This window comes from Geotrypetes seraphini, chromosome 17, assembly GCF_902459505.1.
Source record: "Geotrypetes seraphini chromosome 17, aGeoSer1.1, whole genome shotgun sequence".
NCBI lineage: Eukaryota > Metazoa > Chordata > Amphibia > Gymnophiona > Dermophiidae > Geotrypetes > Geotrypetes seraphini.
In genome coordinates, this window is record NC_047100.1 from 36,824,444 (window position 1) to 36,851,489 (window position 27,046).

At 46.7% G+C, this 27,046-nt stretch overlaps 1 protein-coding gene across 1 annotated transcript in view; it reads right to left on the bottom strand.

Annotated features, from left to right (window-relative positions):
• Positions 1-7,788, bottom strand: part of LOC117351355 (inter-alpha-trypsin inhibitor heavy chain H3-like) — a 147,536-nt gene extending 139,748 nt beyond the window's left edge. The window contains 2 exon segments of the mRNA XM_033926552.1: positions 5,729-5,749; positions 7,703-7,788. The gene's annotated coding sequence lies outside the window, so the exon portion shown is untranslated.
• Between the last annotated feature and the right edge of the window lie 19,258 nt (positions 7,789-27,046).

Consider the following 27,046-nt stretch of genomic DNA (forward strand, 5'->3'; position numbering starts at 1 on the left):
GCGGGCGCACCAGAACCGAGAGAACCAGATTGAGATCCCAAGAGGGAATCGAGGGCCTTATGGGAGGCCTGAGCAACTTGGCCGCCCGAAGAAAGCGAATCACATCAGGAATAGCCGACAAACGCTGACCTGTCACCAGCCCCCGAAAAGCCGACAGGGCCGCCAGTTGAACCCGGAGAGAAGACCAAGCCAGGCCTCTATCCAGCCCATCCTGCAAGAACTAAGAGACCACTCCCCGCGCCCGGCACCATTCCTCAAAAAGACGCCAAACCCGCACATAAGCCCGAGAGGTAGAAAGCCTCCGGGACCCCAAAAGTGTAGAGATCACCTTATCTGAATATCCCTTCTTACTCAGGAGGCCCCTTTCAAGAGCCAAGCCGTAAGACAAAAGGGAGACGGGTCGAACATGGGAATGGGACCCTGCGTCAGAAGATCGCACACGAGAGGCAGAGGAAGAGGATCCGCCACCAGATGCCTCACCAGATCCGCATACCACGGACGACGAGGCCAATCCGGAGCCACCAAAACCACCAGCCCCGGGTGGCGAACAATGCGAAGCAGTACTCTGCCCACTAATGGCCAAGGAGGGAACACATACAACAGCCCCTCCGTTGGCCATGGTTGGACCAGAGCATCCAGACCCTCGGCCAGACCGTCCCTGCGACGACTGAAGAAGCGGGGTACTTTGGCGTTGCCACTTGTGGCCATCAGATCCATCAGGGGCTGCCCCCAAGCCCGCACTATCAACTGAAACGCCATGGCGCCGAGACACCACTCTCCCGGATCCAAGAAGTGACAACTGAGGAAGTCCGCCTGCACATTTTCTACCCCGGCAATGTGAGAGGCCGAGAGGTCCAGAAGATGCGACTCCGCCCAAACCATGAGCCGAGCCGCCTCCTGCGCCACCTGAGTGCTCTTGGTGCCCCCCTGACGATTGACATAAGCCACCGCCATGGCATTGTCCGACAGGACTCTGACCGACTTGCCCAACAAAAGGGAGTGGAAAGCCAACAGCGCCAGCCGGACCGCTCTGGTCTCCAACACGTTGATCGACCAGGAGGCCTCCTCCGCGGACCAGATACCCTGAGCTGAGTGACCCAGACACTGAGCCCCCTAACCCAGGAGACTCGCATCCGTAAGGAGCAACGTCCACAGCGGAAGATCCAGACCCACCCCCTGAACTAGGTGAGGGGTCTGGAGCCACCAACGTAGACTGCAGCGCGCCAAGCCTCGCAGGAGAACCGGAACATCCATCCCGTGCCCCTGGGGAGACCACCTCCGGAGCAGAGCATACTGGAGAGGACGCATGTGGGCCCGCGGCCACCTCACCACGTCCAGGGATGCCGCCATCGACCCCAAGACCTGGAGGAAATCTCGCGCCCGAGGACACTGGGACGCCAAAAGCAGGCGAATCTGAGATTGCAATTTGCTCACCCGGGCCTCTGGGAGGAAGACCTTCCCCAAGGAGGTGTCGAACAGCACCCCTAGGTACTCCAGACGCTGAGCCGGGACCAACCGGCTCTTGGAAAGGTTGACCACCCAGCCCAGCGACCGGAGAAACTCCACCACCCGAGCCGTAACCCGGGAGCTTTCCTGCAACGACTTCGCCCGAATTAACCAGTCGTCCAGGTAGGGGTGTACCAGGATGCCCTCCGACCACAAGGCTGCCGCGACGACCACCATCACCTTGGTGAACGTCCGGGGAGCCGTGGCCAGCCCAAAGGGAAGCGCACAGAACTGATAGTGCCGACCCAAGATCGCAAAGCGCAGGAAACGCTGATGAGAGGCCCGAATGGGAACATGCAAGTAGGCCTCCGTCAGATCGAGAGAAGTGAGAAACTCCCCCGGCTGAACCGCCAGAATGACCGACCGCAGAGTTTCCATACGGAAAGAGGGAATCTTGAGAGCCCTGTTGACCCCTTTCAAATTGAGGATGGGCCGAAAGGTCCCCTCCTTCTTGGGCACCACAAAATAAATGGAGTACCTGCCCCTGCCCCACTCCGGAGGGGGCACTGGAACAACTGCCCTGAGATCTAGCAAGCGCTGAAGGGTCTGGCGAAAAGCCTGCGTCTTCCCAGGAGTCTGACATGGAGAAGCGAGGAAAAAGTCCGGCAGAGAGCGGGCGAACTCCAGGGCATAACCGTCCCGCACCACCTCCAGGACCCACTGATCGGACGTGATCTCGGCCCATTTGGAGAAAAAGTCGCGCAGCCGGGCCCCCACCGGAACCAAAGGGGGCGCCGGCAAGGCGTCATTGTGCAGGACGGGAAGCGGGGGAACCGGCGGAGGGATTCCCTGCCCCCCGACGGGCCCCCCGAAAGAGCTGCATGCGCTGGAAGAACCGACCCCGGGAAAACCCCGGAGACTGGAAAGAAGCAGCCCCACGCCCAGGGCGATACTTGCGAAATTCCCGCAAACGCCCCCGGGCCGCACCACCCCGAGACGCAGGGCGGGCACGGTCCTCCGGCAGACGGGGAACTTTCGAGTCCGACAGAGTCTGAATCAACTTATCCAAGTCCTCTCCAATTAAAAACGACCCCCGAAAGGGAAATTTAGTAAGCTTAGCTTTGGACGCAGCATCCGCCGCCCAAGCGCGCAGCCACAACACACGCCTTGCGGCCACGCCAAAAGCCATAGACTTAGCCGAGATCCGCACCAAGTCATATAGAGCATCTGAGAGGAAAGAAGCAGCCATCTCAATCTTCGCTACCTCCTGATCCACCAGAGACCAGTCATCAGACTCTCGATCCAAGACACGCTCCGCCCACCGAAACACGGCGCGAGCGACCAGTCCCCCACAAATAGCCGCCTGGACCACAAAGGCAGAGACCTGAAAATTTTGCTTAAGAATGTTCTCCAACTTGCGCTCCTCAGAGTCCCGCAAGGCAGAACCGCCCTCAACAGGCACGGTATGCCGCTTGGAAATTGCCGAGACCACCGCATCCACGACTGGCGAAGCTAACGTAGCCCGATCCCCTTCAGGAATGGGATACAGGCGAGCCATGCTGTGCGCCAGCCGAAACGGCGTCTCCGGCGTTTTCCACTGCTCCAGAATAATATCCCGAATATCCTGATGCATAGGAAAAGAGCGGGAAACGGAACGGATCCCCGTAACAGAGGGTCCCCCACACGCGGAGTCTCCGGCGGCGCGTCCTCAAAACGCAAAACCGAAGAAACCTGTTGAATAAGGTCAGGCAGCTCATCTCTCTGAAAAAGGTGCACCACGGACGCCTCTTCACTGGAGAACGGGAAACCCGACAACCTGCCGCCAGCTTCCGTCCCCTCCAGAGGGTCCTGGAATTCCTCAGAAGGGTCCAGGTCCTCCTCCAGACCGACACGTTCCTCCGACCACAAATCCTCGTCCCACGACACCCGCGGACGCTTGGACAAGGGAGGCGGCGGAGGGGACGTCACGCCAGACGAGAGAGGCAAAGCCGCAGGGAGCGCGGAGGAAACCCCACCCCCCGAAACCCCCTGGGCGCAACTGGGACCCCCAGCCGCCTGAAAATAGGCTCTGCATAAAGAAAAAAAGAAATCAGGAGAAAAAACCCCCGAGGGTCCCAAGGGACTCCCTGCCACAGCAGGGGACCCAGCAGAAACCTGCCCCTGCATAGTCAAAACAGGGGGAAGGTCACCTGAGGTGGAAGACAAAATGGAGGGGCCAGACAGAGAAGATGGCGGTTTTCCCGCCAAAAAAGCTCCCTCCATAGCCTGTAGCGGCTGAGAAACCTGAACAGTCTCAGCCGCTAAAACAGGCAAGCCGGCATCAGCTGTCAAAAAATCAGCTGAGAGGGAATCCTCCAAAACCCGACCGTCGGCGGCTCGGGGAATCCCTCCGTGGGCGGACGGAGAAGACCGGGCTTCCCCACCGTTCCCTGCCGACTCGCGAGGCACCATCGGCGGGGAGCTCTGGGCGCCTGCAGCCGCTGCCGACGGAGCTCCTCCACCGCACCGGCCTGAACACCGCTTGCACAGGCCGGCTGCGAGTGCCTCGTGTCTGGAGCACAATGAGCACTTTTTCCCTTTACAAGTGCTCATTGCTCCATACGCGGACCTAGCTGTAAAAAAGTGCCGGTTAGTTGAAAAAATACAGTAAAATACAGTTTTCTTAAAGGGAAACAACCCTCCAGACCAGCACTACCTCAGGATTTTTTTTTTTTTTTTTTACAGAACAGACTCCACAGGCTCTCTAAACAATATGCCTTGCTTGATTTAGGGGGCAAGGCTTACTGCTGAGGCTCCTCTAAAAAAATGTGGGGAGGTGGAGGAAGTGGGGGGAGGGACCCCGCTCGAGACCCGCCGGGTTTGACACCCCCGAGGTCGGACGAACCCCCAAACAGAGTCCGCCCAAGCTCCGTCCGGCCAAAAACAGGGACAATAAACCCCCTAAACAAATTCCAACAGCCCTACCAAGGGAGATGGGTACAGATCACATCAACACCTGCTGGAGACTGAAAGAAGACTGAGGGAAATAGAGAAGGGAGGATAGTATATACTGTCCCAAAGTTTTGTTTTCAGTCTCCACCTGCTGGTCATGATTGGATATATACCCATTCGTAAAGATTAACCTCTACTGGTCTGGAGAGTGCTAAAGAAACTGTATTGTTAATAAAACCTGCACCTTGAACATCACTAATCCCACAGCGTTTTTGTTTTTCCTGGACTTGCATTTTCTGTGGAGTTTTAAAGGTCAATTTGTTGCTCATAACTCTCATGAAGCACCATGCATCTTAGCAGAACTGCACAAATCTGATAACGATCTAGAAGATTCTTAAATATTAGGTCTTAAATTGGTTCTAATACTCAACCCTCTGATCTCCCACTCCATTCACTCATTCTCATCCCTTTGAGACACTCAAAACAAAGGTATTCACCCCCTAACCTCATTCCAATGATCTCACCTCCACCACTGTCCTTAGTGCCCTCGTACATTTTCAGTTAGCCCGTGCACTCAGCCATCTCCTCTTAACACACTTACCCCATGACCACTCCAGTGCGTTCTTTTCCCAACCACCTCTCAAGTCATCACCCATTTACTGAATCACTCCTTCACCCTCAGCACGCTCTCCGAGTCTCTCCAAATACTTTTGCCTTTCCCAGTCCCTAGAGCTCTCTACTAAGTCTTCAGTTCTGCCCTGCCAGCAGGAGAGCAATGTTTTTATATTGCATTTGACTCATCTGTGATCTAATTCAGTCTCTCTATATAAAGTGCTGGTCTTTTTCTTTCTGGTAGGGAGGATCAGGTAAGAGAGAGCTGGGGCTCGAGGCGAGGGAGATGCAGAAGTCTGGGAAAAGGGAAGACAAGGGAGAATGAATGAGAGACTCCTCCCTCAACCTAGGTTCTCCTCCATCAGCTAATTCTACATACTGGCAGAAAATGTTGTAGGGTGAATTTTACCAAATATCTTTGTTTTAATTCTTTTCTTTTTGAGATGGAACATATTTAGGATACTATCTTATTTATGCTCAGACAAAAAGGTGGACAAATCCTTGGTAAGACAAATGCCTCTTCTCGCTACAGGTAAAGTTTCACGTGTATTAGCACCACTTAAGTTTATCCAATTCAATGGACCCATTTCTGCAAGCAGAACACTGCTTTACTTGAGGGCATTGCTTAGAAGATTATCATCCTTATTTTTCAGGTGCGATATCCATCCCTGGTGCTTGAGTAATACGTAGAAAACAATTTCTATCAGAACAATTAAACAAAGAATGGAAAAATACTTACTGCATCACTGGTGCTTCGTTTCTGCAAATGAAAATAAAACATAGGCATCAAATTTGTCAGAATTTGTGATACCCAAGGCAGGCACTATCTAGCTTGAGAAAGATAACATTAGTGCTAAAACCACTCTGCTTGGCAAAATTCAGGCAATAGGAGAGGTATACATCAAAGATCATGAAACATCAAAAAATGATCTTAAAAATATTAATAAAGTTCATTTAAGGAAATTCTCTATATAAAGGGCCTGAATGCTCTGCGCTGCTCTGATGATCATAGAGTTCCTATGAGCGTTGGAGCAGCGCAGAGGTTTCAGTGCACTAGCCTGCGATAAAAAGTAACCTTAATATGTCCTTATGTGGGTTTTTCTCTCACACTAAGGTCATCTGTACCACAGCAGTAAAATGGACGAAGCTCTATTTTTTAAAATTAATGGCTATGTGCTAATATTATGGTCAATTTCTTATCTTGGAACAAAACAGGAGAACCAAATCCACAAAGCTCAAAGATGTAATGAAAAGGAGTGGAAATGTCCAATAAAGACTGGTGAACTCAATCTTTCATAAAAGTCCTTTATTCATCCAAAATCTCAATGACTCAACATGGACATGTTTCGGCCAATTCTGGAGGCCACATTACCGTAAAGACGTGCTTAGAGTCGAGTCGGTTCAGCGGATGGCCACTAGGAAGATCTCGGGGTTCAAGGGTCTCTCGTACGAAGAGAGACTGAGCAGATTGCGGCTCTACACTTTAGAGGAACGCAGGGAGAGGGAGGGACATGATTGAGACATTTAAATACATCACAGGACGTGTCAAGGTGGAAGATGACATCCTCTTTCCCAAAGGACCCTCGACCACAAGAGGGCATCCGCTTAAACTCAGAGGGGGGAAATTTAGTAGTGACACCAGGAAGTATTTTTTCACGGAAAGGGTGGTAGATCACTGGAACAAGCTTCCGGTGCAGGTGGTCGAAGCCACCAGCGTGCTTGACTTCAAGAGTAAATGGGACATTTACATGGGCTCCCTACAAAGGTCGAGTTAAGGAACTGGGTCACTAGCATTTAGACTTAGTAGGGTGGGTCAGTAGAGTGGGCAGACTTGATGGGCTATAGCCCTTTTCTGCCGTCATTTTTCTATGTTTCTATGTTTGACATTTTTCTCCAAAGAATTAATTAAGGGGTCATTTTACTAAGGTGCACATAGAATATAATGACACTACAAAGCAGGGTACAATCAACCAAATTACCTATCTCAAAAAGTATTTAATACATATGATATAACTAGCAGTTAACTGTTTGTATCCTATCTGAGGGGAGAATGGGCTTGTGTACCCCATGCAGTTCCTAATCTATAATGAAATGACGCAGTAAAGAAGTTGAAAACCTGTCACAGTTTCAGGTCCTGAAGACGCTGTAATAGTGAAACGTGGTGCTACGTCGGGCTGGCTGGACACAGTCTAAATTGGAGTGAGAAGCCATTATAACAGCTTTGCCTAAGAATCAATATATGCTTGTTGGAACATTGGCGAATACTGGAGAAATGAAATAATACACCCAGACTATGATGTGCAACAGCTTTATTTTCATCAGAAAAGGCTTGGGAAAGGGACAATGTTGGGAGTAGCATAAGTTTCAGAATACAAAAACAAATGTAGGACTTTATTTTGGATTAATCTCAGGTCCTTTGCAAGGCAGTGGTTAATATTACCACCAAGCCAACCCACACGTGGAATGTTTAATGGTAGGTTAAACATAGAAAATAACGGCAGAAAAGGGCCATAGCCCATCAAGTCTGCCCACCCAACTGACCCACCTCCCTAGGTTTGCTTTCCTAGAGATCCCACTCCTAACGACCCAACTCCTTAACTCTACCCTCTTAGGGATCCCACATTAGGGTCTGTTTCCCAAATGTTCTATGATCTGTACATTCAGCTGTTGCCAGCTTGCTCACATTACAAAGAAATACTGTAAGAATACTTACCCTGACATTCCTGAAGTCTCTGATCAAAAAATCAGATGTTACAAAAGCAGGAAGGCACCACAATAAAACCGAAAACAGCAGGAGACGACCCATAATGCAATAATGAAAGGTGCAGCTCAAATACTGCAATTTTAAATAGTATCCCATTTACACAAGGTTAATAAATAACCAGACGAAAGGCCAGTTTAAACTTTGTACATCCAAACCAAAAGATTCCCTCCTCCTCACTTCCAAAAAACCTTGATAAAAAAATCTGTCTACAGTAAAATTATTTCCCCATTTGCACTAGGCATTCTTGTTTAAATGGATGTGATCTCTTCATTAAAACCAAAAAGAGACCAACAAATCTGCAGTGAAGATACAGCAAGCAAAACCAAAAAAGAACTGCAGAATTATTCAACTGATGTACAAGGTTCAGGAATTTTATTCAAAACAATGAAAAATGTGTTTCCAAAATCGGTCCCCGTTTCGAAAAATACTTCTTCCTCAGGGGTCCATGATGCTCAATACATGAAGTATACAAGAATCATATGGATAACAGCAATAAGACATAAAATTCTGAAGAAACAGGTGGTAAAAAAAAACTCCTTGCAAAGGAACTGCGCAGAATGCGAGGAGTTTTATACCGCCTGTTTCTTCAGAATTTTATGTCTTATTGCTGTTATCCATATGGTTCTTGTATACTTCATCTACTGAGCATCATGGACCCCTGAGGAAGAAATGTTTTTTGAAACACGGACTGTGTTGGGTCCACACCCTTTATACCAAGGACCAATTTTGGAAACACATTTTTCATTGTTTTGAATAAAATTCCTGAACCTTGTACATCAGTAGTATAATTCTGCAGTTCTTTTTTGGTTTTGTGATCTCTTCATTTGCAGCAAAGATCTGCCAACAAAACTTAAACTTTACAGTGTTACTTTAACCAGATTCTGCTAGTGGATTCAAAATTCCTACTCAGTCGATTAGGAGGAGGATTTTCAAAACTTACCATGCTCTTAATTATGGCCGCTAAACCGGTTCCAGTCAGTTTAGCGTGCCAGTATTTTACCAGCCAATTTATCATAACGGCCTTTTCCAAGCTTCCTAGCAGTCTCTGACTCTGCCATGCAAATGTAGTACAACGAGGTCATTGATATTAAAATGGGCTCATCAGTATTTAAAGAAGCACTCCAGGTGATTCTCTATCATCACATTTGAGGGCAAAATTTTCCGACAGGGTCTGGAGCTGTCGTAGCCTTCCGAGCAAATGCCAGGCACAGGTCCTACTCCTCCTTACCGGCGATTCTCCGCACAAATAGTGTGCCTATAATGTGTATGATATTATGCAAAATAACTTACATTCAATCTGAGTACCAATGGGCAACCAATGTAAATCCCAAAGAATCGGTATGATATGATCATATTTCAAAGCAACAATAAATTAGAAAACTAAATGGTTGATTAAAAAGTTAAATACAAAGAAATAGAATTCTCAAGTTGTTGCAAGACAACTGTCTATTACACTCTCTATTACATACTTATCAGCCAGTACGTGTGTTGCAATCCATTGACAAGATGTGTTTGGAAGTACCGTCACTGAGCGTTGTGAGGCTATCGGGGTGCCATAAAACAATGCTATCTGTACAGGGTCCGGTTTGTTGGAATGCTCTGCCTTTGGAGCCAAGACAGGTTTCTACTATTCTACAGTTTAGAAAAGGGTTGAAAACAGCTTTGTTCGAATGTGCTTTTGTCAAGAGGAGACAGTGAGGATGGGTTTGATTGTTGATTTGTAGATGTGACAGTCATTTTTTTATTTTATATAGAGGTTTTATTGAGGTTTTTTTCTCGTTTTATGGTTTTAGATTGTAGAAGGGGAGGTGGGGACAGTATTAGTAGTTTTTAATTTATTATTGATGGTATGTAACTTGTTCCTTTGCTTTATGTTTCTGATGGTATGTCTTTGTTTTTATCTTATTATGTATGTTATGTTGTTACCCACTTAGAATTGATGGATATGTGGGTTATAAATTTTTATATAAATAAAATAAATCTCAGTTGAAACAGTGGTCTTACACAGTGAAGGGATTAAAACTCTCTACTTCCCACTACTTAATACTTCTTTTTAGCAACAGGAGTCACAAAAATCCAATTTAAATTCTGAAACACACTTTAAAATTTTTTTTATCAATTTTCCTTTGAAATGTAACTCCAAACTTTGGCCCTTTTTTACTAAGCCGTGGTAAAGGTTTCTACCACAGCCCAGTGTGCTAAATGCTCTGACACTGCTTTGACGCTCACAGGAATTCTATGAGGATCAGAGCAGCATCGGAGCATTAAGCACTCCAGGCCTCTACCGCGGCTTAGTAAAAGAGAGGGTTTAATTTAGAAATCTCCCTCACAACCTCATTACACACCTCAGTTCAACAGCCCATAAGATTTAATTTGCAGCATTTCTCATAAAATCCATCATTTATAGGAAATATTATTTTTAAAATATGTACTCCTTCCACACACACACAAACTCCAGAGCTGACATAGAAACCCAGCAGCTACAAACTATTTCCTCACCAATAACTTCTGTTGCCTTAAACTCTCTGTTCTCCTCTAGCTCACAGTATCAGTTCTGGGGCTTTTAAAGATAGAGCTGCTATTATGTGCAGCTTCCTCTAAGCTTCCTGCTTCAGACTCTCTGTTAGAGAATGACACGGTGACAAAATTCATCACCGTCCCCGTCCCCGCGGATAACCGCGGGAAATAATCCCATGTCATTTTCTAGTGTCTATTTCAACCTCAGTCCTTCTACACCAGCATTCTTCAAAGCAAAGCTTGAGGGTCAGTGGTTGTGCCCAATTATACTCCAATTCTTTCCTCTCTCCTTAAAGAATGACATGAAGATGGTTTCCCGCAGTTATCCACGGGGACGGGAACGGTGATGAATTTTGTCACCGTGTCATTCTCTACTCTCTGTCCCTCATCCCTCTGATCTCCCTGTAGCTCACAGGCTCTGTGCATGAGCCCATCCCCCAAGCAGCCCTCAGCATTTCCTCACCAATTTCTCTACTTTAAATTTATTATTTTTTTCCTTCTTCCTATTACATTCAAAATTTAGAATTATAGGCATATGCCTACTTTGCTTATACCTAAATTTGGCTCTGCCTGGGAGGGAGGGAAAATGTACTCAACAGAGAATTCTTCAGCAATTTTACCTACAGATCTGTCAACTGCACTGCCACCTATCTGAGAGATGCTGGAACTGCACTTCCAACCAGCAGGAAGGAATCACCAACTACACTACCACCAACAGGAAAGACTAAAGAATTGCATCTGTGCTTTTCATTCCATGCCTATCTTAGTTTCACAATGATTATTCGTGGGCACAGTCTCTTGCATGGCCATTACTAGTACTTACATTGTTAAGTGTAAATGGTTACTCTAAAAATTGGCAATGGAACAGGTGAAGCTTAATTTGCTGCAAGAGATCACCTCCATTTTCTCAACTATATCGTGTTTGAATAGGGCTATGCTACATATGAATAATTTTGAAGTAGAATGATATTTTAGCAGTTTTGAGGGATTTGTGTCCTGGATTGTTGGTTTGGATGTATAATGTTTAAGCTGATCTTTCCTCCAGTTATTTTTCTGGTTATATATTAACATAGTGTAAATGGAATGAAATGACTTGTATTGACTACTATTGGAAACAGAATGCAATGCAAGATGAAACTTTGATCTGACCTACTAAGGCAATTTTTATGTACTTATGATAAATGGGATGCTATCAAAATTAGCGAACAAGAAGAGAGAAAACCAACTGCAATCACTGAAATCATTTCAGGAATGATGGTGTTCAAGACAAGTGACATATAGGGAAATCAAGAAGTAGTGTATACTACTTCTTAATGATTTCTTTAATGCATAAATGAGAAAATATGAAAAATTAAAATAAACATCTGAAAATTTAAGATCATCCTAACATTACCCTACTTCAGCAGATTACTGTACCTGAATCAGGAGAAAACTTTAAAAAGATAGCTTTTTCACTGAAAAAAATTAGGGGATTAAGACCTGCTGTTACAAGGGAAGTACATTATCACTCAAATGTCCTGGTACAGGAATGAACATTAAGATAAAGAGCCTCTTCAATCAAACTGCGCTAACAGTTTTTAGCGCAGAGAGCCACGCTGCTCCCGATGCTCATAGGAACTCATCTATAAGCGTCAGGAGCAGCGCGGGCCATTCAGTGTGGCTCACCGCACTGCTAGTGCAGTTTGATAGAAGAGGCTCAAAATGTTGCAAGTAATGGGAAGAATTCAATCTCACAGTTTCAATTCAATCTCACAGTTTTGCTAGACCTAGCTGTTAGATAGCATATGATCTACCTATTGTTCCCTGGACCCTTCCCTCTCCAAAACATGTAAAAATTGTAAAAGAAGTCTTGAAGTACCGTATTTTTTGCTCTATAAGACGCACTTGACCATAAGACGCACCCCTAGATTTAGAGGAAAACAAGAAAAAAAAATTCTGAACCAAATTCTCCCAGCCAGGTTCTGCCCCACACTCCCTGCCAGGCTCTGTATCCTGGCCTGTCCCCCCTCTGGTGGTCTAGTGGTAGGCAGGGACAGGGCATAGGGCGTGCAGGGACAGGGCACAGTGTATCAGTCATGCTTTTTGTGAAAATCTGACTTTACAAATATGCAGGAGGAAGTGGTGTTTGGAGTTTTTAGCTAGCAGGGCCTGGGGATTCCGTCCAGCTAGATCAGAGATGTTCAGATGCTGCTGGGTGGGCCTGGGCCAACCCATGGCTATGCCACTAATTCTATGTCTTTTCCTGCCCTGAGGGAACTGCTCCTATTTCCCTGCCCTCCTTTGCTCCTGTTTCTCTCCCTGACCCTCTTGCTCCTGTTTCACCATCACATACACTTACATACATAAGCTTACTGTCGCCAAGCACTCCCCTTTCCCCCAGGCTGTCCAGTCACACAACACTGTCCCGAACAGCAGCAGTTATTCGTGATGACCCACCACATGCGCCCATTGGCTTGCAGCTGTTCCATCCCACCACAACCTTCACCACTATTGGCTGTGGAATTCTGACTGACAATTCTATTATAGGCCTGCCTCTCCCTTCCTGTTCATTTCGTTTGTCCGCTGGTCAACAAAGCAGCGCTGCCCCATTGGTCCTCCTCTGATCCCGCCCCTGAAGACGTGAACCTATCCGGCGTGCTATCAGGCAACTTGTATTTGTTGCTGCCGTCCTTCCTCCAAGGGAGCACCAATGCTGGGGGTGGGGCCATTCACACAGCGGTGCGGGACTAGGCAGGTGAGCAAAAAGCTTGCACCTGCCTTTTGCGCCGCTGTGACGCTGCTGCAGCTTCAGAAGTGAGCCGAACAGAAGGGCAGGACTGCCAAAGGAGCTACATAAGGTAACGACGAGGGCAAGGGGGGGGTTGTGGTTGGGTATTTGCTCCATAAGACGCACCCTTATTTCCACCCCCTTTTTGGAGGTGGAAAAAGTGCGTCTTATGGAGCGAAAAATACAGTACTTGGCAGAAGTGGTAAACTTCTCTGGAACATGGCCACTTACCTGCTTGATTTGTTTGATTGGATTTCATGTTACAGTTATTCAACAATATATAACCTGCTATTTATAACAAAAGTTATTGAGGAGGGAGGCCATCAGATTGGAGAGTTATCGGAGGGGTTTGATTTTGGATAAGTAGACGTATAAGTGGGTTATCTCAGACAGAGTCAGTACAGGTTGTTGTGTTGAACATGGTATACATGGAAATGGAGCTTGTGTCGATGGTTATATTGGACCTGCTTTGTACATTTGAACAGCCCTAAGCCTGATCAGAAAATAAAAAGGGAGACTGGAGAGAAACTGGAAGAAAATGCCAAAGGGATGAACTAAAAAAACATCAGCTTTATATTTTGGCCACTAGAAGTTTCTTCAACAGTGTTACTCAATCTGGGAATCAGCCTGGAACAAAACTCCAAGAATTTCAATAACAATAAATCTCAATGGAGATACCTAGAACATAGAAATATGATGGGAGATAAAGGTCAAATCGCCCATTCAGTCTGCCCATCCGCAGCATCCACTATCTCCACCTCTCCTTAAGAAATCTCACATGCCTGTCCCACACCTTCTTGAATTCAGACACAGTCTTTGCCTCCACCACCTCTACCGGAAGACTATTCCATGCATCTACCACCCTTTCTGTCAAAAAATATTTCCTTTGATTGCACCTGAGCCTATCACCTCTTAACTTCATCCTTTGCCCTCTCTTTCTGGAGCTTCCTTTCAAATAATGCCTCATGCGCATTTATGCCACTTAGGTATCATATCTCCCCTCTCCCACCTTTCCTCCAAAATATGCATATTGAGATCTTTGTCTGTCACCATATGTCTTATGACAAAGACCACTGATCATTTTAGTAGTCTTCCTCTGGACCAACTCCATCCTGCTTATCTTTTTGAAGGTGCGGTCTCCAGAATTGTATACAATATTCTGATGTCTCACCAAGGGCATCAATACCTCCTTTTTCCTACTAGCCCTACCTCTCCCTATGCACTCTGGCATCCTTCTAGCTTTCTAACTAATGTAGTTTTCAAGCACCATTCTGACCTCATGTGCAACTTTCTTTAAATTAATTCCCTTTATCTATCAATATGTTTCATCTTTGCTTATATCCTATGCTACCTATTAAAATGTTTAATTGCATATTGTGTTGACATTGTAATTTAGCTTACTACGCTATACTTTTTATTGTAATTTGAATATTTTTACTGCTGTAATTGTTGCTTATGTTTGACATCCTTGCTGTACACTGCCTTGAGAGAATTCCTTCAAAAAATAGTAAATAAATCCTAATAAATAAAAAATAAAGCTCTACCTGCAGAAAAGCACAGTTACTTACCGTAACAGGTATTATTCAAGGACAGCAGGCAGATATTCTCACATGTGGGTGATGTCATCCATGGAGCCCGGATGCAGACAGCTTCGCAAGCAGATTTGCTTGTAGAACTTCAGAAAGTTTGGACTGCCACACTGCGCATGCGCGACTGCCTTCCTGCCCAGCGTAGGGCACGTCTCTCCTCTGTTCAGATAGTTAGCAGAGAAGCCAACCAGGGGAGGTGGTTGGGTTGTGAGACTATCTGCCTGCTGTCCCTGGATAATACCTGTTACGGTAAGTAACTGTGCTTTATCCCAGGACAAGCAGGCAGCATATTCTCACATGAAGGTGACCTCTAAGCTAACCAAAATGGGATGGTGGGAGTGTTGGCAACTTAGGAGAATAAATTTTGTAAAACTGTCTGGCTGAAATGGCCATCCTGTCTGGAAAAAGTATCCAGACAATAATGAGAAGTGAATGTATGAACCGAGGACCAAGTGGCAGCTTTGCAGATTTCCTCGATAGGAGTAGATCTGAGGAAAGCAACTTATGCCGCCATGGCTCTGACTTTATGGGCTGTGACTCGACTCTGTAGATGAAGTCCAGCCTGAGCATAGCAGAAAGAGATGCAAGCAGCTAACCAATTTGAGATGGTGTGCTTGGAAATTGGATGTCCCAACTTGTTTGGATCGAAGGAGACAAAAAGTTGAGGTGCAGATCTATGTGGTAGAGTGCGCTGTAAGTAGAAAGCCAAAGCACGCTTACAGTCCAGAGTATGAAGAGCAGTTTCTCCAGGGTGAGAATGAGGCTTTGGAAAAAACTCTGATAGTACAATAGATTGATTGAGATGAAATTCTGAAACCACTTTAGGTAAGAATTTAGGTTGAGTACAGAGGACCACCTTGTTATGATAGAATACTATGAAAGATGGGTCTGCAACGAAAGCTTGGAGCTCGCTGATTATGCGAGCGGAGGTGAGAGCAATGAGAAAAACCATTTTCCAACTAAGATATTTAAGATGAGCCGAATCCATTAGTTCGAAAGAAGGCTTCATCAATTGAGCAAGAACAACATTGAGATCCCAAACCACTGGAGGGGGTTTGAGAGGTAGTTTGACACTGAAAAGTCCTTTCATAAATCTGGAAACCACAGGATGTGCAGAGAGAGATTTCCCTTCTATAGGCTGATGGAAAGCAGCAATGGCACTGAGATGGACTCGAATGGATGTGGATTTAAGGCCTGATTGAGACAAATAGAACAGGTAATCCAAAACTGAAGAAAAGGAGTTAGATTAAGGCTCCTTGTGATGAATGGTGCATCAAGCAGAAAATCTAGTCCATTTCTGATTGTAGCATTATCTAGTGGTAGGCTTCCTAGAATCCTCTAACATGTCCTGTACAGATTGAGAAACTATAGAGTGGTAGCTAAGTTGAGAGGTACCAAGCTGTCAGGTGTAGAGACTGCAGGTTGGGATGAAGCAGAGACCCCTGACTCTGTGTAAGCAGAGAGGGAAAAACTGGTAGAAGCAGTGGCTCCCTGCTGCTGAGTTGAAGTAGAAGGGAGTACCAAGATTGCCTGAGTCACCGAGGAGCTATCAGAATCATGGTGGCATGTTCCAGCTTGAGTTTGACCAGTGTCTTGAGAATGAGAGAGAATGGAGGGAACGCATAGAGAAACTGATCCGCCCATTACAGTAGAAAAGTATCTGCCTCCAGTCGGTGAGGAGAGTATATCTTGGAGCAGAACTGAGGCAGTTTGTTGTTGTGGGGAGATGCGAAGAGATCTATCTGAGGAGTCTCCCACTGAGAAAAAATGTGATGAAGAGGTGAGGAATTGAGTGTCCATAAGTGAGTTTGTAGAAGATGACTCAATTTGTCCGCCAGATAGTTTTCCTCTCCTTGAATGTAGACGGCTTTGAGGAAAGTATTGTGAAGGATTGCCCAATCTCACACTTATAGAGCTTCCTGGCAAAGAGGGAGAGATCCTCTTCCTCCCTTCTTGTTGACATAGTACATGGCGACTTGGTTGTTAGTCCGAATGAGGACTACCTGGTCGTGAAGAAGATGCTGAAAAGCTTTGAGAGTATTGAAGATTGCTCTGAGTTCCAACAGATTGATGTGACACTGACGATGCGTACTGGACCAATGGCCCTGAGTACGGTGACCATTTAGAGGAGCCCCCCAAGCGTAGGTTGAAGAATCTGTCATGAGAACCTTCTGATGAGGATATGTTTGAAATAATAAACCTCTGGAGAGATTGGAAGAGAGCATCCACCAGTGGAGATACTGTCTCAACGAAGGCGCCCACTGAGATGCCAGCATCCACTGAGGAATTCTGAGGTGAAGTCTGGCAAAAGGAGAAACGTGAACTGTAGAGGCCCAGGAGAACCAACATGTGTCTTGCTGAAATTGTAGTCAAGGAAGACACTTTGTGACAGAGATGAATGAGAGCATCCTGACGTTGTTGAGGAAGGAATGATCTAAGTCGGACAGTGTCTAGAACAGCTCCAATGAACTGCAAAGTTTGAGAGGGCTGTAGCTGGGATTTGTGAAAGTTGATTTCAAATCCCAAACTTTGTAGGAACCACATAGTCCGTTGGGTCGCTACAATAACCCCTTGAGATGTTGAATCCTTGATGAGCCAGTCGTCCAAGTACGGGAACACCTGGAGGTCATGGTTCCACAAAGCTACTGCCACTACCACAAGGCAGTTGGTAAAATACTCTTGGAAATGAAGCCAAGCCAAAAGGTAGCAGTCTACTGAAAATGTAGATTCTCCATCCAAAATCTGATGAAATGTCGAGAGGCTGGATGAATGGGAATATGAGTGTAAGCCTCTTTGAGATCTAGGGAACATAACCAATCGTTCTGATCTAGAAAGGGGTATAGAGATGCCAGACACAGCATCTGAAATTTAACATAAGAACATAAGAATTGCCGCTGCTGGGGCAGACCAGTGGTCCATCCTGCCCAGCAATCCGCTCACGCGGTGGCCCTCAGGTCTAAGACCAGTGCTCTAAATGAATCCAGCCTCATCTGCATACGTTCCAATTTAGCAGGAACTTGTCCAACTTTGTCTTGAAACCCTGGAGGGTGTTTTCCCCTATAACAGACTCCGGAAGAATGTTTCAGCTTTCCACCACTCTCTGGGTGAAGAAACATTTCCTTACGTTTGTACGGAATCTATCCCCTTTCAACTTTAGAGAGTGCCCTCTCGTTCTCCCCACCTTGGAGAGGGTGAACAGTCTGTCTTTCTCTACTAAGTCTATTCCCTTCAGTATTTTGAACGTTTCAATCAAGTCCCCTCTCAGTCTCCTCTTTTCAAGGGAGAAGAGGCCCAGTTTCTCTAATCTCTCACTGCACAGCAACTCCTCCAGCCCCTTAACCATTTTAGTCGCTCTTCTCTGGACCCTTTCAAGTAACACCTTGTCCTTCTTCATGTACGGTGACAAGTGCTGGACACAGTATTCCAGGTGAGGGCGTACCATGGCCTGGTACAGCGGCATGATGACCCTCTCCGATCTGTTCATGATCTCCTTCTTAATCATTCCTAGCATTCTGTTCGCCCTTTTTGCCGCCGCCGCACATTGTGCAGACGGCTTCATCGACTTGTCGATCAGAACTCCCAAGTCTCTTTCCTGGAAGGTCTCTCCAAGTATCGCACCGGACATCCAGTATTTGTTCATGAGGTTTTTGTGCATCACTTTACACTTATCCACGTTCAACCTCATTTGCCATGTCGATGCCCATTTCTCAAGTGCTTGATTTATATCACATTGCAGATCTTCACAATCCCCCTGTGTCTTCACTACTCTGAATAACTTTGTATTGTCCGCAAATTTAATCACCTCACTTGTCATACCAATGTCCAGATCGTTTATAAAGATGTTGAAGAGCATGGGTCCAAGCACCGAGCCCTGCGGCACCCCACTGATGATGCTCTTCTAGTCCGAGTATTGTCCCTTTTCCCCCACTCTTTGTTTCCTATGCTCCAGCTAGTTTTTGATCCACGTGAATATTTCACCCTCGATTCCATGACTGGCAATTTTCCAAAGTAGTCGTTCATGCGGAACCTTGTCGAACGCCTTCTGAAAATCCAGATATACAATGTCGTCCGGGTCGCCCTTGTCTATCTGCCTGTTTACTCCCTCGAAAAAGTGCAGCAAGTTCATCAGACAAGATCTGCCTTTGCTGAAACCGTGCTGGCTGGTCCTCATCAGACCGTGTCCGTTAAGGTGATCAATGATGCGGTCCTTTATCAGCGACTCTACCATCTTTCCTGGTACCGAAGTTAGACTCACCGGTTTGTAGTTTCCTGGATCTCCTCTCAAACCCTTTTTGAAGATCGGTGTAAAATTTGCTACCTTCCAGTCTTCCAGAATCTTTCCCAATTTGATCGACAGGTTGGCTACTAGTTGAAGCAGTTCAGCTATAGTCCCTTTCAGTTCCTTGATGACCCTCGGATGGATGCCATCCGGTCTCGGGGATTTATCGTTCTTTAGCCTATCAATCTGCCTGTATACCTCTTCTAGACTGACCATCAGCCCTGTCAGTTTCCCATCTTCGTTTCCAGGATAGAGCCTGGTGGGTTCCGGTATGTTGCGTATATCCTCTTCAGTAAATATAGACGCAAAAAATGTGTTCAGTTTGTCGGCGATTTCTTTATCTTCTTTTAGCACTCCCTTTATTCCACGGTCATCCAACGGACCCACCACTTCCTTCGCAGGTCGTTTCCCCTTAATGTATAGAAAGAATGGTTTGAAGTTCTTCGCCTCCTTGGCTATTTGTTCCTCGTAGTCTCTTTTGGTTTCTTTTACCATCTTATGGCACCTGCATTGATGTTGTTTGTGCTTATTCCAGTTTTTGTCCGTTTTTGACCTTTTCCATTCCTTAAATGAAGTTTTCTTGTCTCTGATCGCTTCCTTCACCTCTACAGTGAGCCATGCCAGTTCTTTGTTCTTTTTCCTGGAGTACTGTATTCAGTTCTGGTCGCCGTATCTCAAGAAGGACATGGAGGTACTTGAGAGGGTCCAGAGAAGAGCAACTAAGCTAATAAAGGGCATGGAGGACCTCTCATATACTGACAGACTGAAGAAGCTGGGGCTTTTCTCCCTGGAAAAGCGGAGACTTAGAGGAGACATGATAGAAACCTTCAAGATCATGAAGGGCATAGAAAGAGTAGACAGGGACAGATTTTTCAAATTACGGGGAAACACAAGTACAAGGGGGCACTCAGAGAAATTGAAAGGGGAAAGGTTTAGAACAAACGCCAGGAAGTTCTTTTTCACTCAGAGGGTGGTGGATACATGGAACGCGCTACCGGAGGATGTGATAAGCAGGAGCATGCTACAGGGCTTCAAAGAGGGTCTGGACAGGTACCTGGAGGACAAAGGGATTGAGGGGTACAGATAGGAGTAGAGGTAGGTAATAGGGATAGGATTAGAGGACTAGAGGCAGTTACAAAATTAGTCAGGGACACTGTTCAGGCAATTAGGCCTGATGGGCTGCCGTGGGAGCGGACCGCTGGGCAGGATGGACCTCTGGTCTGACTCAGCGGAGGCAACTTCTTATGTTCTTATGTTTCCTCTTGGATCCTTTGTTGATACGCGGTATATATAGATTTTGTGCCTCGGTAACTGTCTCCTTAAAAAGGGACCAAGCTTGCTTTAGTGTTTTTACAGTGTTTATCCTCTTCTTAATCTTCTTCTCCACCATGAGTCTCATCCCTTCGTAATTTCCCTTGCAGAAGTTCAGCGCCGTGGCCGTCGTTCTAGACCAGTGTTTCTCCCCTGCGTCCAGGTTGAAGTGGATCATATTGTGATCGCTGCTTCCCAGGGTCCCTTCTTCTACACCTTGTGCCGGTCCTCGCAGTCCATTCTGATTTAAGTCCAGAATTGTATTTTCCTTGACAAGTTGTCCTCTTGTAGTTTCCTTGACAAGTCGCCTACAGCATCCAGGAACTTGGTCTCCCTAGCGCAGCCGGAGGTGCCTAGGTTCCAGTCACCCATAACTGTGTTGCCTCCCTTGCAGTTGTGTTTAATCTCGTCCGTCATTTCTCCATCAATTTCTTCGGACTGCCCTGGGGGTCGGTAGTAGATGCCGATCTTCATTTCCAGTCCATTTGCTCTCGGAAGTTTGACCCATAGAGACTCTAACTTATCCGTCAGTTGTGACGTGTTCTCTCTCGTAGATTCAATTCCCTTTTTGACGTATATGGCAATGCCTCCACCTTTTTGAGCCACTCTGTCTCTGCGGTATAGCTTGTATCCCGGTAGCACAGTGTCCCAGACGTTTTCTTCAGTCCACCATGTTTCTGTGATTCTGATGATGTCAACGTTATCTTTTTGTGCCATAGCTTCTAATTCACCCATCTTATTCCTTAGGCTTCTTGCGTTCGTGTACATACACTTGAGTTTATGGCCTGTTCCTTTCTTGCATTTCCTTCCCTCTTGTGTCCCTTTCGGTCTTACTTGCCTGTGATCCGGTGAGTCTTCACCTATATCTTGCTGCACGGTGTCCTCCGGTGAGTCTTCCCCTCTATCTTCCTGCACAGTGTCCTCCAGGTATATTGGTTCCCGAACCATCGACTCTCTCTCTATTGGTCGACTGTCGGCTTTCCCCTTCTTCCTAGTTTAAAAACTTCTCAAGTTCTCTCTTGCAGTTGCTTGCAAGTAACCTCGTTCCGTCTCTGCTGAAGTGGAGTTCGTCTTTCCTGTACAGCCTGCTCTTCCCCCAAAACGTTTTCCAGTTGCGCATGAAGTGGAATCCTTCTGCCTCACACCAGCGCCACATCCACGCGTTGATTGCTTGCAGCTCCATCTGCCTCTTCTCATCGGCCCTGGGTACCAGCAGGATCTCTGAGAATGCTATCCTCTGCGTTCTGTTCTTCAGCTTCCTTCCTAGCATCCAGAACTGATCCTTCAGTACTTCTCTGTTGTAGTTCCTGCTGCTCACTTTGTTCATCCCCACATGGATCATCACCGCTGTATCTTCTTCCTCCACAATGTCGATGATCCTATCGATGCGGCTCACTATGTCTTCTACCTTGGCTCCTGGTAGGCAGGTCACCATTCGATCCAGTCTTCCTCCCGCTATGTGGCTGTCAACTTGTCTGATAATAGAGTCCCCCACGATGATTGCTGACCTCTCTATCTTCTCTTGATTCTCCAGCCGCAGGTCCGTGTCCCTGGTGTATGCCCATCTCTCCAGAAGCAGGTCCGTGTCCTTCATTCCTATCCATTTCCTCTCATCCTAGCATTCGTCTTCTTGTGGGTTCCCTCCGCTGTTTCTAGATCTTGCTGCTGTGTCCCCATTTCCTCCTGGTGGCTGTCCGTCTGGTGGTCCACACACTCTGTAGGCTTTTCCAGACAGTTCAACTGTTGCTGTTGTCTTTCCATGGCCTCCCTGTATGCCTCTTCTATGAAGTTCTCCAGCTCCCGGACTTCTTCCTTGATGGTGTCCTCCGTCTTGATGATCTCTGCTTCTCTGGCTTCTTCCTCTACTGCTTGAAGTGCCTCAATTTTCAGCATTCTGCCCTCCAGGAGTATGACTTCCTTCTTCAGGATTTCCAGTTCTCTGCATCGAGCGCATACATAAGACCGCCTCCCAGAAGGGAGGTAGTCATACATATGGCAGATAGTGCAGAAAATTGGGTAGCTCAACATCCTGCTTCTGTCTGCTGCCTCCATTGCTGCCTGCTTGCCGGTCTCCTGTGGATGTCTTCTGTGTCTGCTGTGGATGTCTTCTGTGTTCGCCCGGTGATGTCTTCAGTGTCTGCCTGGCTGTGAGTCCTCAGCGCCTGCTGTGGTCTCCCTCTGCTCTTCTTTAGTGTGACTTCTGTGGATGTCTTCTGTGCCTGCTGCGTCTTCTGTGTTCACCTGATGTCTTCAGTGTCTGCCTGGCTGTGTGTCCTCAGTGCCTGTTGTGGTCTCCCTCTGCTCTTCTTTAGTGTGTCTGCTGTGGATGTCTTCTGTGCCTGCTGCGTCTTCTGTTCGTCCCTTCTCAAGGCCCTTCGCAAAGGCGCTCTCGCTAATGCTCGCCTTCAACGCGTGCCGAACGGCTGCGTGCTGTTGGCCCCTCCCCTTTTAAGGGAGAGCACCAGATCTGCTGATGGTGACGTCAGGGGTGGGCGGAGCTACCTCTCGCCGCAGCCCCTCACCCTCTGCTGGACCCCCCTCCCTTCTGCCTCCGCTGTTCTAACTCCTCTCCTCTTCTGCATCTCTCCTCAGTCCTTCTCCTACCTGCCTGATCTCAAGGCAAGGCAACCTGGATCTGCGCGCCGTTGGCCCCTCCCCTTTTAAGGGGGAGCTCAGGATACACTGCTGGTGATGTCAGGGGATGGGCGGAGCTACCTCTCACCGTAGCCCCTCACCCTCTGCTGGATTCCTCTCCCTTCTGCCTCCGCTGTTTTAACTCCTCTCTTCTTCCCTTCCACTTCTCTCCTCAGTCCTTCTCCAGCCTGCCCGATCTCAAGGCAAGGCAAGCTGATATGAAATTTGTTGAGGGCTCTGAGGTCCAAAATAGGTTGCAGATCACCTGTCTTCTTCGGAACTAGGAAGTAATGGGAGTAAAACCCCCTGCTCTGCTGTTCCAGCGGAACCTCCTCGATGGCATGGAGATGATGCAGAGCTTGAGCTTCCTGAAAAAGAAGGGCGGTCTGGGATGGATTGGAAGGATACTCTCTTGGATGCAGATCTGGAGGAACCTGGATGAAATTAAGAGTATCCTTCCCTGATGATGGACAGCACCCAGAAATCTGAAGTAATGATCTTCCAGTGGTGGTAAAAATGATGGAGACAACCTCCAATGGGAAGGGGAGAGGACAGATGCAGAACGATGGAGGTTATGCTCTGTATTAGATAGTCAAAAAGGTTGAGAGGCCTTAGGCGTAGCAGGAGTCTGAGGTTTCTGTTGCCTCTGCTGCTGTTGTGGTTGTTTCTTATGAGATGCTCTCTGTGGAAAACGCCTCTGATAAGATGGAAGAGGTCTGAAGCCTTTAGAAGTGGAAGGCTTAGTCTTAGGACAAGTGATAGAAGCAAACAATTTTTCATGTTCAGACAATCATTTAGTAGCTGCCTCGATGGAGTCGTCAAACAATTAATTTCCTTGACAAGGAATGTTGGCCAGACAATCTTGAAGATTAGGGTCCATGTCTATAGTGCGGAGCCAGGCAAGCCTGTGCATCGCTACTGAAAAGGCAGTGACCCTCGAGAAAAGCTCAAATGCATCATAGGAAGATTGAAGGAGATGCATGCGGAAGATTGAAGGAGATGCATGTGGAGTTGAGTCAGAGTGGTGATTGTCTGCTGAAACCCTGGAAGATGATGTTGAGGAATATATTTGAAATATTCATGCAGTGTATCAACCAAATGCTTGAAATAAGAAATGAAAACAAAATTGTAATTCAAAACTCTAGTTGCCATGAGAGAATTTTGATACAACCGGCGACCAAATTTGTCCATGGTCTTGCCCTCTCTTCCAGTAGGGACAGTGGCATAAACTTTGGCAGGATTTGTCTTCTTCAGAGAAGACTCAACAAGAAGGGACTGATGGGATAACTGAGATTTCTCGAAGCCTTGCAGTGGACCATCCTATAATGAGACTCTAGCTTTCCTGGGACAGCAGGAATGAAATAAGGTGTCTCGAGGTTTCTCTTGAAGGTTTGAGAAAGAAGTCTATTAATGGGTAATTTGAGAGACTCCGTAGGAGGACGAGACATACCTATTTCTTCTAAATACTCCTGAGAGTATTTGGAATCAGAATCCAAAGTAATACTGAGTTCCTTACTCATTTGACGTAGGAAAGAAGAAAAAGATATCTGCTCCAAGGATGGGTGACCTAGAGGTGCCTCGCAAGGCAGAGAACGAGGGTGAAGCTTCTCTGGAGTTCTGATATCTGAGGCCTGAATATGCAGGTATAGATAACTCACTGAGAGAATGGATAGAATCTCTCGCAGGAGAAGAAGCAGCGTATCTGGAGGTGGTGTTCTCGAGTTTGGAGTTGGAGGCCTCGAAGAGTCTCGAGCTCTGGAGAGACGAGTCTTGTCTTGAGAAGAGGATCTATGCCTCGATGGATGCCTCAACTGATGTGGAGAAACATACCTCAAACCAGGCAGGTCTTGAGAAAGTTGAGGAGTCCTTGCCCTATGCTTTGGGAAGGGCGATGCCTTAAACGAGGAGGGAGGGCTAGAAGCTGGAGATCAAGATCGAGACACCAAAAGGGATTGAACGCCTGGTGTAGAGGTATCTCGAGACACTGACAAAGACTCGACTCCCTGCATAAAGTGTGACGAGTCCTCTCAAGGTACAGTCAAGGACTTGACTCCTTGTGATACTGCTAAGTGCTCAGGCTGGACTGCAGGAAGTAATCGAGGTAGGAGCATGTTTGGCAAGCATAATACCAAACTGACGATCCAAGGCGGTCTGGATCATAGCCTCCAAATGTGACACCGAGACTTGAGAATTTGGTATATCTGGTGTGGCTATAGTCTCCACGGAAGAGGAGGAAGAATGACCCTTCGACTTGGAGACATACTTCTTGGGTATCTTGATAACTACTGCTGGCACCTGACCTGAGGGAGGCAGCAAGGCATCTCGTCAGGAGAAGACTTAGCAGATTTACTTGAGGGCGCACCGAACGAGGATGGCTTGATTAAAGTTTAAGCCAAGGTAGAGGCAGAAGGCGGAACTCCTGTAAGCTTGACCGAATTTGAGGTCGAGACTGAGACCGGGGCAAGTGGATCCATACCTCTAACGAGTTTTTTCCATCTGAACTCAACGACGTTTACGGGTATGAGATTGAAGGGTAGTGCTGCGAACACACGACTCTGGACGATGGTCATGTCCCAAACACTGAATACACCACCGATGTGGGTCAGTGAGGGAGATTGTGCGCTGGCACCGGCTACACTTCTTGAAGCCTATCACTGGCCGGGACATAAATGGGAAGATAGCCACAGCTAAGTCAAAACCTGCCGGCTGAGGCCGCGAGGCAGGCTCTGCTGTGACTGAAAGAAAAAAGAAAAATAAGTTTTTTTTTGTTTTAATGAAACACGCAAGAAATACACAGTGACCCTGAAAAGAAATAAAACACGAGCCACAGTGAGAGAAGGCACAAAGTAGAACTGAGTCTAGTGCACAGCGTCAAAATAGGACTTCTCGGCTCCACGGAGAACTGAGGAAGGAAGGAACTCATGTGCAGTGCGGCAGTCGCGAACTTTCTGAAGTTCTACAAGCAAATCTGCTTGCGAAGATGTCCAAATCTGGGCTCCGTGGATGACATCACCCACATGTGAGAATATGCTGCCTGCTTGTCCTGGGATAAAAGCAGATTAAGTGACCACATGTATTTTACACCCACAGTAAGTATAAAAATAGATGCAAAGACCACAAATAAAAAATACAGGCAGACTTTGTACCAATGCAGATAAGTAGGACGTTGCCCCTGAATGTGTGCAATGCCTATTTAAACAAATCTGATCTAGTTAAGGAACCTATCAGGTACATTTTCCTACTTATCAACTTCTGATCTTCATTCCTCACTTCCCCCCCCCCCCCCCATTTTACAAAAGCGTGGAAGAGCTGAATGCTCTGCGCTGCTCCGACGGTCATAGAGTTCCTGTGTGAAGACTAGCAGAATTTCAGGCCACATTTCAGGCTACACACTGAATTTTCTCCTAGAATTCTGGGTATTATCCTGGACTCATCTCTTACATTCTGTCAGCAGATAAACTCGTTAGTGAAAAGCTGCTTTTTCAGTCTGCAGATGCTGAAAAAAAGTTAGATCACTATTCTATCAGGAGCATTTCTCACTGTTAGTTCAGTTCACTGTGCTTGCTCAATTGGACTACTGTAATTCTGGGTATCCGGGTATCAAGCAAGGCAGTTTGCAACGACTTCAGTTGTTACAAAACACAGCGGCCAAACTTATTTTTGGGAAACAAAAGTTTGATCATGTCTCTCCTTTGTTTAGAAAACATCATTGGCTTCCTATTAATTATAGGATCCAATTTAAATGTGCAAGCATTATTTTCAAACTTCTTTATGGAATATTTGATCCTTTGATTCTTTTATGTTGGAATGCACATAGATCCCGCTACTTGAGGAGCACACAGAAAGCACAGTTACTTACCGTAACAGTTGTTATCCAGGGACAGCAGGTGATGTCACCGACGGAGCCCCGCAGTGGACAGCCTCGAAAGCAGACTTGCTTGAAGATCTTTATAAGAGCTTCCGAATGCTGCACTGCGCATATGCAAGTGCCTTCCCGCCCGAGTTAGGGCATGCTTCTCCTGTGAGGAAACTCAGTTCAGATACCTAGCTAAGAAGCCAACCAGGGGAGGAGGGTGGGTTGTGAGAATATCTGCTGTCCCTGGATAACAACTGTTACGGTAAGTAACTGTGCTTTATCCCAGGACAAACAGGCAGCATATTCTCAACAGTGGGTGACCTAACAAGCTAAGCATAAA